This window comes from Palaemon carinicauda, chromosome 27 (genome assembly GCF_036898095.1).
Source record: "Palaemon carinicauda isolate YSFRI2023 chromosome 27, ASM3689809v2, whole genome shotgun sequence".
Lineage (NCBI taxonomy): Eukaryota > Metazoa > Arthropoda > Malacostraca > Decapoda > Palaemonidae > Palaemon > Palaemon carinicauda.
Window position 1 is genome coordinate 42,154,630 of NC_090751.1, and position 16,016 is coordinate 42,170,645.

Here is a 16,016-nt window from a genome sequence, read left to right on the forward strand (position 1 = left end):
ACTTTGTATTCATGTTAAATCCTTTCCTTTACAGCAAAAACAAGAGATTGGCCACCCGTGGTCTGAGTGATCTCTGTCTGTACCGGAGCTCCGGTAACAATCCCCGGTACAAAGGTCCGTCATAGTGACAACGTGAACACCAGAGGAAAACTAATATTAACCTCAATGCTGATCGCCTGTACGATATCCGGTTAAGCCGGAGATTCGATGAAAAGGATCGTAATAACGATATTGTGATTATTCATGAAAAAGGGTTCATACCCTGATTCTGATCGTCTGATTGATCTCTGTTTGTAACGGAGAACTAGTGACAAAGGTCCGTCATCGTGAAAACGTGATCCTCAGCGGTACGATAACATTCTCTAATACTGAATGTTTGTGTTATCTCCAGTGAAGCCGGAGATTCGATGAAAAAGGGACCGTAATAATGAAACTGTGAAGTCTTCATCGGTATCACATTGTTAACTCCGGTTCTGGCCGTCTGCTTGATCTCTGTTTGTACCGGAGATCCGGTAGCAAAGGCCCGTCACCGTGATATCGTGACCGTCCCCGGTACGATAACATTAACCTCAATGAATGATTGTGTTATCTCCCGTGAAGCCGGCCGTAACGGTGTAATTATGATCAAACATGACAAAGGTTCGTGTGTAAAAGGCTTCAGCTGGAGTCCGAGTGCCGGATTTCACCGTTGCACTCCAAAAATCTGCTCCTGAACGTTAACTAGTTCTCACCCAATGAGTATCCATATAGCGGAGCATAACTCAAGGCGGAGCTAAGCATAACTAACGGAGCTAAGGGTGTCGGTATAAAACGACCCCAATTAATGACTCATACACTAACGTACCTATTAATAGTGTTAGCTATATTAACAGTAACCACATCAATAAAAACGTTTATAATATTAAACGTACTATCATCAACTCTGATACTAAGAGGAGGCCTGAATAACTCGTGATCGTATAAAAACGGAGAACGGGAAATTCACCTCTCTTACTCGAGCTAACAAAGAAAACGAGAGAAGGGATAACTCATATCTGTAGAACAGGGAACGAGCAGTCTCTGTTTTCGCTCTCAAGGTTACATAATAAAAAAACTAACATCACACAATAAAACAAGAACATTAATAAAATTGATTGCTTTTCTTAGTAATAACCAAGAACGAAGAATAACGACAACGTAACAAATAAACATGGATATAGTCTAAATCGAAGCCTCTGAGGCGAGTACAAACTAACAGACTAAATCGCTAAACTTTAATTCGCTATTCTTTAAATCGCTATTCTTCGTAGGTCCAAATTGGACTTGCAAGCAAATAAATACCATAGTAAAAATTAATGATAACACTAAAAGGCCATAAAACGTAAGTGATATAACCTAAATGACAGAGTACCAGATGGGCAAAATTAACTAGAATATTTACCGAAGCGAACATAACACAAAATGGCTGCCGATACCTCGGCCGGACAATCGCTTCCAAAACTAAAAACCAACATATTGGAAACAGAACAAATGCCCGGTACTGTCAAAAGCTGCCAAAACAAACTATGGTACTTAACATTGGTAAGGGTGAAGTATCAACGTCAGTCATGTTGAAGTAACGACAATCACTTCGAAAAACACTGGGCAAAAAACTTATCAACTTTGCGGTCAAGTCCAAAACAGAAGGATGACCTGGTGAGCGCGAGTGGTAGGTGTCGGTAGGGTATCCCAACTGTATTCTCTAGGGCCTGTCACGGCCCTCCCCCTTTGATGAAGGGATTATCTAAATGGAAGACAGCCTGTGAATAGTGTTTTACAAACGCCCTTTTTAGATATACGACACCAACAAGGTGCTCGCGCGAGGGTTGTAACCTCTGCATTCCATGCTTTTAATTTTCTCTGGTATATTTGGAAGATTTATATCAGAAAAAGTACAAAGAAGGACTTTTTCGCCGGACGTCACAGGTCGACCCAGAAATAGACATCACTGTATAAAAAAAGATTTTTACCCAGTAGTACCTCACCTGATTGAAAAACTAATCATCAGTTGAGCTTAAAGTCACAAAAATATATTAAGTAAAGTTCAGATCAAATATCTGGTTTTGTGGTAATATAACATTTTAAAATTATACATTATATCATATCATAGGATTGAAGATTTTCTATGTTACGTCACTTTCGTAAAATGATATTTTAATTATAAAATAAATTTTTGAATATACTTACCCGCTGAATATATAATAGCTGCTACTCAGCGGCTCGACAGAAAACATACTCAAAAAACTCGCTATGAAGGTTGCGGGTGTGCCCACCAGCGCCAACTATCGGCCAGATACCACTCTTGCATGTAAACAAACCCTTCAATTCTTCTCGTCCCGCTGCGTCTCTATTGGGGAGGAAGGGAGGGCCTTTAATTTATATATTCACCGGGTAAGTATATTCAAAAATTTATTTTATAATTAAAATATCATTTTTAAATATTTAACTTAGCCGGTGAATATATAATAGCTGATTCACACCCAAGGCGGTGGGTAGAGACCAGAGTTAATTAAGTTTACAGCGTATAAGCTAAGAGTTTTTTTGACAGTTATCAATATAACAAAACCAAAATATATAGGTACCTGGTAAGGAAGCTGACTTAGACGATTACTCTTCCTTGTAAGTCTGTCTTCCTCACGGAGCCCAGCGATCCTCTTAGGATGCTGAAAGACTCCCAGGAGCTGAAGTATCAAGGGCTGCAACCCATACAACAGGACCTCATCAAACCCCTAATCTGGGCGCTCTCAAGAAATGACTTTGACCACCCGCCAAATCAACCAGGATGCGAAAGGCTTCTTAGCCTTCCGTACAACCCAAAAAACAATATTAAAAACATTTCAAGAGACAGATTAAAAAGGGTATTGGAATTAGGGTAATGTAGTGGTAGAACTCTCACCCACTACTGCACTCGCTGCAACGAATGGACCCAGTGTGTAGCAGTCCTCGTAAAGAGTCTGGACATCTTTTAAGTAAAATGACGAGAACACTGACTTGCTTCTCCAAAAAGTCGCGTCCATAATACTTTGCAGAGATTTATTTTGCTTGAAGGCCACGGAGTGCTATATCTCTAACTTCGTGCGTCTTAACCTTAAGCAAACATCGGTCTTTCTCATTCAAGTGAGAATGAGCTTCTCGTATTAAAAAAATCTGATAAAATATGACAAAACATTCTTTGACATAGGCAATGAAGGTTTCTTAACTGAGCACCATAATGCCTCAGATTTACCTCGTAATGACTTAGTACGAGCTAAATAGAACTTAAGAGCTCTAACAGGACATAATACTCTTTCCAGTTCGTTGCCTACGATCTCTGATAAGCAAGGAATATCAAAAGATTTAGGCCAAGGACGAGAAGGCAGTTCATTTTTGGCCAGGAAACCAAGTTGAAGTGAACAAGTGGCTTTTTTCTGTAGAAAAGCCGATGTTCTTACTGAAGGCATGATGTTCACTGACCCTTTTAGCCGAAGCCAAGCACACTAGGAAAAGTGTCTTGAGGGTGAGATCCTTCAGGGAGGCTGAATGTAATGGCTCAAACCTGTCTGACATCAGGAACCTTAGGACCACGTCTAAGTTCCATCCAGGAGTTGCCAAACGACGTTCCTTAGAGGTCTCGAAAGACTTAAGGAGATCTTGGAGATCTTTATTGTTGGAAAGATCTAAGCCTCTATGTCGAAAGACCGAAGCCAACATCCTCCTGTAGCCCTTAATCGTGGGAGCTGAAAGGGAGCGAACCTTTCTCATATGTAAAAGAAAATCTGCGATTTGGGCTACAGAGGCACTGGACGAGGACACAGATGCTGAATTGCACCAGTCTCGAAAGACTTCCCACTTCGACTGGTATACTCTAATGGTAGAAGCTCTCCTAGCTCTTGCAATCGCACTGGCTGCGTCCTTCGAAAAGCTTCGAGCTCTTGAGAGTCTTTCGATAGTCTGAAGGAAGTCAGGCGAAGAGCGGGGAGGCTTTGATGGACATTCTTTACGTGGGGCTGACGTAACAGATCTACCGTTAGAGGAAGACTTCTTGGAAAGTCTACCAGCCATTGAAGTACCTCAGTGAACCACTCTCTCGCGGGCCAGAGGGTAGCAACTAACGTCAACCTAGTCCCTTCGTGAGAGGCGAACTTCTGCAGTACCTTGTTGACTATCTTGAATGGTGGGAATGCATATAAGTCCAGAAAAGACCAATCCAGTAGAAACGCGTCTATGTAGATTGCTTCTGTATCTAGGACTGGAGAGCAATAGATTGGTAACCTTTTGGTCAACGAGGAGGCAAAGAGGTCTATGGTGGGTTGACCCCAAGTAGCCCAAAGACTCTTGCCCACGTCCTTGTGGAGGGTCCATTCCGTGGGTATCACCTGACCCCTCCGACTGAGACAGTCTGCCAAGACGTTCAAGTCCCCCTGGATGAATCTCGTCAACAGGGAGATGCCTCGAATTCTTGACCATAAGAGAAGGTCCCTTGCGATCTCGAGCAGCGTGAAGGAGTGTGTGCCTCCTTGCTTGGAGATGTACGCCAAAGTTGTGGTGTTGTCTGAGTTGACCTCTACCACTTAGTTTCGAAGAAGCTTTCTAATATCATCAAGGCCAAGTGGACTGCTAATAGCTCCTTGCCGTTGATGTGCATGCTCTTCTGACTTGAGGTCCACAGACCCGAGCATTCCCGACCGTCCAGGGTCGCACCCCAACCCAAATCCGACGCGTCTGAGGACAACACGTGGTTTGGGTTCTTGACTGCTAGGGATAGTCCCTCTCTCAGACTGATATTGCTGTCCCACCATTTCAGGCATGCCTTTACTGGTTCGGAGACTGGGAATGATACCGTCTCTAATGTCTTGTCCTAGTTCCAGTGAGAGGCTAGATGGAACCGTAGAGGCAGAAGGTGTAGTCTCCCTAGTGAGACAAACTGCTCCAGGGATGAGAGAGTCCCTACGAGACTGTTCCAACTCCTGACTGAATAAACGTTTTCTTTTCAGCATTAGTTGGACTTCGAGCAGGGCTTGACTGCGAATCTCCATCCCCAAATATAGAATAATCTGGGATGGGATCAGTTGGGACTTTTAGGTTGACCAAAAGTCCCAACTCCCTGGCCAGACTCAACGTCCAATGTAGATCCTGCAGACAGCGAAGACTGGACGATGCTCTGAGAAGCCAGTCGTCCAAGTACAGGGAGGCTCGGATCCCCGATAGATGGAGGGATTTTGCCACATTCCTCATGAGCCTCGTAAACACGAGAGGCGCAGGACTAAGGCCAAAGCACAGGTCTGGAAACTGGTACCCCACATTCCTGTAAACAAACCTCAGAAACGGTTGGGAATCCGGGTGTATAGGAATGTGGAAGTATGCCTCCTGAAGGTCGAGAGAGACCATCCAGTCGCCTTCCATAAATGCTGTCAAGACAGATTTGGTAGACTTCATCGTGAAGTTTGTCTTGACAATGAACACATTGAGCGCACTTGCCTCTTACGTACTCCTGCAGTGAACATGGCTGCCAGATCATTGGAGCCATCCCTGAGGGACTTGTTCCTGCAGAGAACGTGGCTGTCAGATCATTGGAGCCATCCCTGAAAGCCTTGTTTATGCATGACATAATTGTACAGCAAAACTTCAAACGCTCGAAAATAGCTCTGAAGTCGACCTGTAAAATCTTGGAGCGTCTCATGGCCAGGCGCCAGGGAGAGTCTATGAGGTTTGATAAGTCTATCTGGGCAGAGGCAGGAACTCCCAAGCCGAGAACTTCTCTCGTGTCATATCAGACTCTCGCTCTATAAGCCAGCTTAAAAGTATGGAAAGCAAAGGCTGTCTCCCCCAAACTCCTCCTGGTGATAAACCAGTCGCCTAGCAAACGTAAAGCTCTCTTAGAAGAGCGAGAGAGCACTAGCTTATAAAACAACGGCTTCGAAGTAGCTAGGCCTAGTGTAAGCACTGACGTTTAGGCGAACGAGGAGCAGCAGTTACAAAAAGATCCGGACAAAGATCCTTAAAAATCAGCATGATTTATTTAAAGTCCATAGAGGGCTAAGCAGCTTTAGGCTCCTCTCCGTCTGACAGAGTCCTCAAGGGAATATCAGTAGGAGGGGGAACAGCAACTTCCTCATCTGAAGGAACCTTGTCCGACAATAGCCGAGTCTCAAGCAAGGGAGAGACCTACCGTGGTGGCAATGCTTTACAAGCAGAGTCCACACGCACTGGTGCATTAGTAGCGGACCAGGACGCAACATCATGTAACTGCTTGACAGTCTGTGAACTGTCAACAACAACAGGTGCATGAGGACGCACAGCGTCCACTCGAGACTGCTTTGACCGCCTAGTCTGAGCAGTCAAAACAACTCTAGAATGCGGAGGTTGACGCTCAGCGTCAAAACAAGTCAACTCCGATTGTTGGCGAACGTCCTGAACGTCAACAGGAGCATCAGCAAGTGGCCTAACGTCCAAATGTGGCTTAAAATCCACACGAGACCGCATCGAGTGTGGTTCTAAACAACCTGACTGACGTGACTTGGCTACGCCAACGTCAACAGGACGCACAAAGGAACGTTAGTGTGGCTGAAGGCCAGGATCTCGATGAGATAAACGGCTAGGATCAACGTGAACCTTATCGGCAGAATAGTCTTCCATAAGAGAGGCAAGCTTATTCTGCATGTCTTGCCGTACAACTCATTTAGGAACAACGGGAATGGTTGCGGTAAGAGACGAGGGTAACGTCTGTGACTGCAAAACCTTGCCTACAAAAAGACTCTCGGAGCCTGTGTTACGTTTTTGTTTAGGCGGCGAGCAGTCTTCCGATGACTGCATAGTGTCAGAGCTGTCCTAATAGTCAAAACCAGGACGCTGGACCTGTCCTAAAAGGACTGACTTTCGCTTAAAGGGCCTCAAAACCTTGTTCCACGGTTTCTTATGTGAAAAGCCTTCGGATGACGAGGAGAAAATCGTCTCTCTCGTCTAATGGTAGGGGCGATCTTGGTGAGATACGCCTGATACCATAGAGGGAACGTCTGTTCGCTGATCAAGGCCTCTCGAACCCATAAGTCGTACGACATTACTTCTTCCCTGGGCTTGGGAGCTTGCAAGAGGTCCCGGACTAGGCGAACGACAGGCACGAACAGACGAACCCTCGGTCGCAACACTGATAACACTTTACGCAATATCACTTTATCACTACGATTTTCTGTTTTGCACTTATTTCACTGAAATCGAATTTTTTAACAATTCACATTAGGTATGAATAAAACTGATTTCTACCTGAAGCACGCAATTCTAACCTCTCAAAAGGTTGTAATTGCGAAATCAGTCGTATAATGTAAGCACATTAATACCAGCAAAAAACAGTAAACATATTTTAAAATACTGTAAAAAAAATCAGTGGCTGGGGAAGAGACTAAACACTAGTTCATTCAAAACTACGTTTTCAATCTCTCACCGTACAGTGCCTTGGGACGTGAATAAAAACTAAAAACGTTTTATCCTTTCTCCCCGTACAGAGACTAGGGACGAGAGTAACTCGAGAACAACGTTACTCGCTTGGGACGAGAGTAACTCGAGAACAACGTTACTCGCTTGGGACGAGATAAAGATCGGAACGTTCTCTCTCCTCTCTCTCTCTCCGTCTCTATCTCTCTCTCTCTCTCTTGATTTCGCACCGAAGAGAAGAGCCCACTTACCTTTCGTCAATAAACAGGTTATTTGACCAAAGGAAAAAACAAAGGTTTTTCAATTAAAAAGTTCCTTTAAAATAGTCTTTAAAACATTTAAGCTTTGAAAGAAAAAAGAACAAAACGTCAGAATCGATTTACTCTTTCTGCAAAGTGAAACCGTGATACTCTCTCTCTGTATCGTAACGATAGAGCGCAAACTGCGTAGCATAAATAAACTAAACGTTAGTTCATCTTTGAAACAGTACGAAGACTATTCAAAGAAAAAAACTATCATAAAATATTTTCTAAAAATATTTCATTTAATAAGTTTTAAATCATTAGCTCTGTAAAAGTTATTTACGATTGAAAAGGGCTCAACGTTGTTTAACTTCGGTTTCCAAGTTAGGACCGCCTACTCTCAGGAAAGGTCGCATATAATCAAATCATTAAAATTTATTTTGATGTTTATTATAAATGGAAAGCTAATCAAACAGGCCTAATAAAGGCGGTTGAGATATAAAATATATAGAGGAAAATCTATAATTAATTTATAACGTGATAAGATAATTGCTAAAAGCCTAAAACACACTTCCGTCTAAGGGAAGGGTCGGCCATTTAAAAGTCAAAGAAAGTCCATACTCTCTTTCTTGTCATCAAAAATTAAATCTATCCAAAAACGAGTTCAAGATTTAAGATGAAGATAAAACACCTGCACTGCGAAAGCTCAAACCAAAATGAAGTACTTCACCAAATATGTTGAGAAAACTCCAGGTTCTACAGCGAGTATTGATACGTCTTGTCGTCAACGTCGGCAGAGAAGAATTGAAGGGTTTGTTTACATGCAAGAGTGGTATCTGGCCGATAGTTGGGCACACCCGCAACCTTCATAGCGATCGCTCGCGAGTTTTTTAGTATGTTTTCTGTCGAGCCGCTGAGTAGCAGCTATTATATATTCACCGGCTAAGTTAAATATTTAAAAATTATGAAAAAAAATACCTATAGATAAAACAATGCTAGCTTGTAAAAAAGAAAAAAATAGCCATTTAATGAAGTACTGTACCAAAAGTTTTAGCTAAAACCAAGGCACAGATTTCTTTCCCTGAAGTCATAGATCCAAAATTCCACTTGCCCAGTAAAACAGAAGTCTTCTTGTGATTAAAGGACAACACCATTAAATCTGCCGTCAGTCATTTGTTATCTCAACCAACCAAACAACTGCATCCTGCAAAAAATATCTGATGAATTACTGATCTTACAATTTAGGACAAATATGACATTCTGAGATAATTTGTATTTTTTCTAATGATACAAACCTTTAGCTATTTATTAAGGGTATTACTTTCGAGGAAGCTGAAAGGACGAGTCAGTAAAATTTAGCGAGGGTTAACGACCCATCCCACTAATTAGCAGGAGGCGGAGGGGGTAGTTAGCTACCCCTCCCATTCACACACCTGTGAATGAGCTCACTTTGTTTGAAGGTAGACTTCAAGGGGGATAGGGCTGGCAAATGAGTATGTATAAATAGCTAAAGAATTGTATCGTTAGGAAAAATACAAATTATCTTCAAATTTGGCATTTGTTCCGTAACTGGAATACAAACCTACTCTACTTATTAGGGGTGACTCACCCATTAAGGGGATGGACGTCCCTGCAAAACTGGCTTTTTGGCTACCTGGGGGTTCCTAATTTTGAATAGGTAGGTACCTAAAATAAGGAGTCCCTGCATGGTGTATCTGCAGTGGTTTTGAGGTCAGCTTATGCAGAGAATCCAGGCTGCTGCTTTACCCAAGAGAGGGAAGGATGAAGGAAAGAATAAGAGCCAGTCATACATTTTCATTCATGCAGACTAAAACTGGGTAACAGTGCCCTAAACCTTCTGATACTTGTCCAATAAGGAGCTTGAGGTATTAGATCAGCTATTGTGCAGCCACCACATGGCCGATAGAAAGCATATCGAGCCTCCTCTGGGTCACATCTTGCAGATAGTGGGCTGTGAACATATTTTGACTTTTCCACACCTCAGACTGTAGAACCTACGTTACAGAGAGTTTTCTCTTGAAGGGCGGGGACGTAGCTACGCTCCTGACATTGTAGGCTCTGGGGAGACTTAAAGGAGGAGGACCTGGATTCAGGGCATGGTCTATGATCCTGCAAATCCAAGCAGAGATGGTATTCTTGGTGACCCTCCTTTTGTTCCTCCCTGTGCTGACAAAAAGTGAAGGCACAAGGGAACAAGATGCTGCTGTTCTTTTGAGGTAAAGCCTCAAACTTCTCACTGGACTAAGTAAGAGATGATCAGGGTCATCTGTTACAGAGCGGAGACTCAAAATCCGGAAGGAGTCAAATCTAGGATCCGCCATCCCCAGATTCTGACTCTTAGCAACAAACTCAGGGAGAAAGCGGAATGGTACCTCTCCCCCATCCCCTTGAATGAGCAATGTCGTATGAGAGACCACGAAGTCCTCCGACTCGTTTGGCCGAGGCCAAAGCTAGCAGGAACACAATCTTCCAAGTCAGGTGGCAATCTGTTGCCTGGCATAAAGGTTCATGGGGAGGTCTCTTTAGAGACCTGAGAATTCGAACCACATTCCATGGAGAAGGTCTCACTTCAGACTGAGAACAGGTAAGTTCGTAACTCCGTATGAGTACAGAAAGTTCTAGTGATGAGGAAATGTCCATTCCCTTGAGTCTAAGGATGAGGCTTAAGGCTGAGGGATAGCCTTTAACTGCCGAGACTGAAAGGCGCATTTCCTCATGCGAATACACGAGGAACTTCGCTATTGCTGGAATAGTGGCATCGAGAGGAAATATACCCCTTCCACGGCACCAACCACAGAAGACGTTCCACTTTGCCTGGTAGACTGCTGCTGATGACTTCCAAAGGTATCCAGACATCGTGCTTGCAACTTGTTGTGAAAATCCTCTCCGAGTGAGGAGATGCTGGATAGTCTCCAGACATGAAGTCATAGCGAAGCTACGGCCTTGTGGGAGATGTTGGCATGTGGGAGAGTAGATCATGTCGTGGAGGGAATTCTCTTGGAGACTCCGTCAGGAGTTGCAGAAGATCCGGAAACCATTCAGCGTGATGCCATGGTGGAGCTATGAGGGTCATTGAGAGATTGACGGATGTTTTGGCCTTGTTGAGCACCCTCCTCATCAGACAGAACGGGGGAAAGGCACAAACATCGATGTTGTCCCACCATTGTTGGAAAGCCTCTTGCCAGAGAGCCTTGGGGTCTGGATCTGGGGAGCAGTACAACAGGAGCCTGAAGTTCAGGGTGCTGCGATGAGATCCACAGTCTGAGACCAAATTAAGTCAGGACTTTGTTGGCTACTAGATGACCCAAAGACCAATAGGTACTAACTATAACTGAGATGCTCAGCTCAGGCTGTCAGGGAGCAAATTCCTCTTGCCTGGAATGAAGCGTGCCGATAGTGGTATCGAATGAATCTCGGTCCATCTTAATATCTCTACTGCTAGATGGGATAGGGGTGCAAAAAAGTACCTCCTTGTTTGTTGTCGCTAATCACCACCACTGAGTGGCCAGACAGGAACTGATGGAACTGTTGAAGGGCCAGAAACACGGCATTTATCTCTAGGAAATTTATGTGGAGGTGTTTTTCTGACTTTGACCAAAGGCCTGAGGTCATGTGGTGCAAAGATCATGCCACTTAGCTGCCTGAATGGCATACTTCGTGACCTTCTCCTGATTGAGGATCTCTATTACCAAGAAAGAGACCTGACGATTGGAGTCTCTCTACAGAGATCCCCTTGGTTAGCTCTTCCAATGAGTGGTGGAGTGGAAGAGCGAGATGAGGCTCGTCCAAGACCTCATAGTGGCCCCTCTGCTGGACTCGAGGAGGAGGGAGGAGCTTGGCAGAAAAGCCCAAACGCTGAGAGGAGGAGAGGTCAGAGAGCTGTAGGGCGATCTTATCCCTGGCACTATTCAGGCCCTGGGACCAGGGCACAGCTGCACTGGCCTTAGAAGACTTCTGAGTGCCAAAGATAAAATCTAGGACCATGTCTTTGTCCTCTTGGGGGGGGGTTATCTCTGAGTCAGCGAATCCATTGAGAACCCTGATAAGAGTCAGAACTTACCAGAAGGCATGTTCTTTCTATCTGCTCCCCATCTGAGGTGGGACTGGCAGCGGAGTCTCCTTCCTCCACCCCTGAGAGATAATCTTGGGAGGGTTATGGACATCCCTAGAGTGGTTGACTGTTCCTGTGGGCCTGGAGGTCCTTGTAGAGAACGTTTTAAGTGTCTTAGAATCCTTCAACTCTTGCTGGGACGAATGTAGAACTCTTAACATCGATGCCTTGTTGGTACTATTCTTTCTGGTTCCTACTGGAGGTGGAGAGATCTCCAAACGAGGGAAGATTTTCTCCAAAGGTGGAAGACAGGATGTCTGCCCCTCGCGAGGCTCCCTCAGCAGAAGCGAGGCGGGAGAGTGTCTGGGAGGACTACCAGGGAGGATTAGCTGAGAAAGCCTCACAGGGGTCAGTTTTACTTTAGGTGATGTGACAGCATCCGAGAGTCCTCTTTTCCTCTACATTGGTGAAGCAGCCGAGGTTCTATGCTGGGACTCTGCTGGTCCTGACGGATGTTGAGAAGCTGCAGAGGCCTCTGAAGAGTGTGAAGAAAAAGCACGCCCAAAGGCTTGCACCACAGCTCTGACCAGGGAACCGAACCAGAGCTGCTTGCTGATGCTGGCACTGTAAGAAAGATCCCCTGAAGGGAAAGAAGGGACCGATGGTTCCCTTTGAGGAGTCTCTTCTGAGTTGAATGACACTGTGGGTCTGCCTTTGAAGTTGGAATCTTTGGGATCTTGAAGTACCCTGTATAGCCCTTTCCCTCTATCTATCCCCGGTGGTCATGCTGTAATGCGTTGGCGGGGAGGGGAATGAGGTGATAAGAGACCTGTTGGAAAAAGTCTTACCTTTACGTTCCTTCCTGATTTTTTGATGGCACAACTTCCTTGAAGTTGGAGAGACTGGTTCTGCCTGACGATGTTTGCTCTGCACTAGCGGAGGAGAAACCTGCTTGCGCGATGGCGAGTGCTGCCGAGCACTGGCAAGACGGAGAGTGCTGCCGAGCACTGGCAAGACGGAGAGTGCTGCCGAGCACTGACAAGACGGAGAGTGCTGGCGAACACTTGAGCGCAGGAGAGCACTAAAGCACAGGAAACTCGGAGAGCGCATGCACGCAGGAGAGCGCTAGCGAGTTGGAGAGCACTTACGAGCTGGAGAGCATTGGTGCGCTAGCATGCGATGGTGTATTGAAGAGCGCTGGCGCGCTGGTGTACTGGCGAGTGCTGCCGAATGCTGATGCGTTGGAGATCGCCGACGTGCTGGCGAGCGCTGACATGTTGGTGAGCACTGGCACACTGGTGAGCAGCTGGGGAATGATCTGGCAGTTTAGACACGGTGCAAGTGCGCTGACGAGTAGGAGAGTGTTGTGCAGGAACCTGGAGCGCTGACAAATGACGCATTGGCTGGTGATGAAGCATCGGTGACCAGCATGCACGAGGATGGGGCCTAGAAGGATGACGCACAGGCGAGTGACACAAAGTCACATGGCGAGCAGGCAGTTGAAGAACCGGAGTCAGGAACGAAGACGGCAGGTCAAGAGGACAGCGGGAAGAAGAAGAAAGGCGCGTAGGAAGAGCTGGAACAGGGATGTGCCCTTCGGAAGGGCGATCATCCATCGTAGGGGATCGTGCACGATCCACAGGCGAGTCTGAGGACTAGCAGCAGCATCGTCAGATGATCCAGGAGTAGGCGAAGGTCAAGGTGACGGACGAGGAGGCTCTTCTGCGGAGCAAGGCTACGTAGACGAGGCTGAAGAGCCAAAGAGGCGTTAATTCTAATAGTCAGGCCTTCTCCATCATGAGGCTCAATACTAAACAGTATTCTAGAAGATTTATTCCAGCTGTGACCAAGTTGTGGAATAATCTTCCTAATTGGATAGTTGATTCAGTAGAACTTCAAAAGTTCAAACTCGCAGCAAATGTTTTTATGTTGAACAGGCTTACATAAGTCCTTTTATAGCTTATATATAAAATTTGTTTTAATGTTTTTATATTTTATTTTAATTTTCATCACTTATGTTAGTTTATTTATTTCCTTATTTCCTTTCCTTACTGGGCTATTGTTACATGTTGGAGCCCTTGGGCTTATAGCATCTTGCTTTTCCAACTAGGGTTGTAGCTTAGCTAGTAATAATAATAATAATAAAAGGGGTAGGGGCGTCGGCAGCTTGGGCAGCAGAAGATACCTCTGACACAACAACGTAAACGCAGGCAAGAGGATGCACCTCTGACATCGACGAAGGCTGCACACTAGCACCACGGCGAAAGAGTTGCAGCAGATTATTCTTGGAGGTTGGACACGGTAGCCCAAGGATGACCACACCTGGAAAAAAGGAAAGTCAAGAACTCCCTCGGGGGGGAGAGGTGGGGCCGCTTTGCTAGGGGAAAGCGACACAGTCTCGAGGACCGAAGTTGACAAGGTGTTAAAGGTCTGCGCTACTACTCGACAGTCTCTCGGAAGAGACCAAATGAGCAGGAGCTTTGGAGGAAGGTCAGGAAGTGGAAGAAGCAGCCTTGGGTTCTCTTGTTACCATTATCACAACATTGACCTCTGCAGAAGGGACAAAGGGCGTGAGAATCGGTGTCTTCGGCAGACATGAAGGTACCACAGGGCCGGCCTTCAAGTCCAGGGAAGGTGCATATGGTAGGCAGAAGTCAACACCCACACACTGAAAAAGAGAAAGCACAAAAAGCATTAATGGCAGTCTAAATATTTGGTGAGGATGAAGAGCGGCAATGACCGTTCACAAGCCGAGCCAAAAGCAAAGTGAGCTCATTCACAGGTGTGTGAGTAGGAGGGGTAGATACCTACCCCCTCCCCTTCAAGCTAACTCGCAGGATGGGTCGTTGACCCTCCCTGAATTTTAATGGCTCGTCCTTTCAGCTTCACCGAAAGTGATACCCCTACTAAATAGTGTAGATTTGTATTCTAGTTAAGGAACACACGACACACTTGGAAGTAATTTGTATTTTTCCTAACTATATAAACCAGAGTTCTTTACGTAGGAGAGATGATTCTGCATGGATTGGTTTACCCATAAAAACTTTAACACTGAGTCAATGACCCTCTACTGTTTACCAGGTGTAGCATCGGTTTGACCAACCACCCTGCTCGCACTCACCCAGTAACTGAGCTTACTAATTTTTGCAGGCAGGACCTCTAAGGGGCATATGATGGCGGGAAAACTATGTGTAAAGACCTCAGGTTTGTTAGTTAGGAAAAATACCAATTACTTCAAATATGACAAATTCGGAGATAATTTGTATTTTTCCTAACCATACAAACCTTAGCTATTTACATTGGGTTTACTTTCGGCGTAGCTGAAATGACGAGCCAATAGTTTTTAACGAGGGTTAACTACCCCCGCGCTAGTTAGCGGGGGTAGGGGAAGGGGTAGCTTGCTACCCCTCCCCCCCACACACCGGTGATTTGCTTCACTTCATTTAGAGGTAAGACTTGACTTGGGGGACAGGGCTGGCGGGCAAATATGTGTAAATAGCTAAGGTTTGTATGGTTAGGAAAAATACAAATTATCTCCGAATTTGTCATTTATTCCGTAACCGAATTACAAACCACGCTATTTACATTGGGTGACTTACCCCTTAGGAAGGGCGGAAAGTCTCCAGCCTTACTGACTTTGGCTTTTACCCGGGGGCTCCACCTCCCAGTGAGTAGCACTTGAGAAAAGGAGCCCCTGCACCTCACATGTTCCTTGCTTCGCGAGGAACGTGTGGCCTACATAAGTTGTGTGTGGAGGAAAGAGAGTGACCCGTCCTATAAAGTTGACCTTGAGACCTTTAGATAGGAATCTAGGATAGGACGTTCCTAATACCAACTCGTCAGGGTATGGGGGACGCGACAGTATTAAACTTAATACTAGGAGCACAAGGAAGCATGGGTTACCTGCAGAGGTTGAGGTCAGCTATGCGGAGACCAGGATGGTGCTTCCCCAAGAGAAGGGAGGATGAAGAAAGAAGTAATGGTCAGACATACTCTTTCATTCACGCAGACTAAAACCGGGTAACAACGCCCTCAACCTACAGCCAGTTGTCCATAAAGGAGCCTGAGGTTAGACCAGCCGTTGTGCAGCCACCACAGGGCCGATAGAAAAGGTATCGAGGCTCCTGTGGGTCACGTCCTGCAGGTAATGGGCTGTGAAGGTCGTCTGACGCTTCCAGACCCCAGCTTGAAGCACCTGCGTCACAGAGAAGTTTCTCTTGAAGGCCAGGAGCGTAGCAATGCCCGACATCGTGTGCCCTAGGGCGACGTGACGGAAG

General features: G+C 45.5%; 1 long non-coding RNA gene across 4 annotated transcripts in view; it reads right to left on the reverse strand.

Moving 5' to 3' along the window:
* LOC137620702 (uncharacterized) overlaps window positions 1–16,016 on the reverse strand; it is a 107,479-nt gene that overhangs the window by 49,057 nt on the left and 42,406 nt on the right. For 3 of the 4 annotated variants that reach the window (XR_011040098.1, XR_011040099.1, XR_011040097.1), the window contains exon 2: window positions 8,779–8,871. This is a non-coding gene — a long non-coding RNA (uncharacterized lncRNA). Of the gene's footprint in view, window positions 1–8,709; window positions 8,872–16,016 lie in introns of all 4 variants that reach the window. The other variant, XR_011040101.1, reaches the window with a different exon arrangement.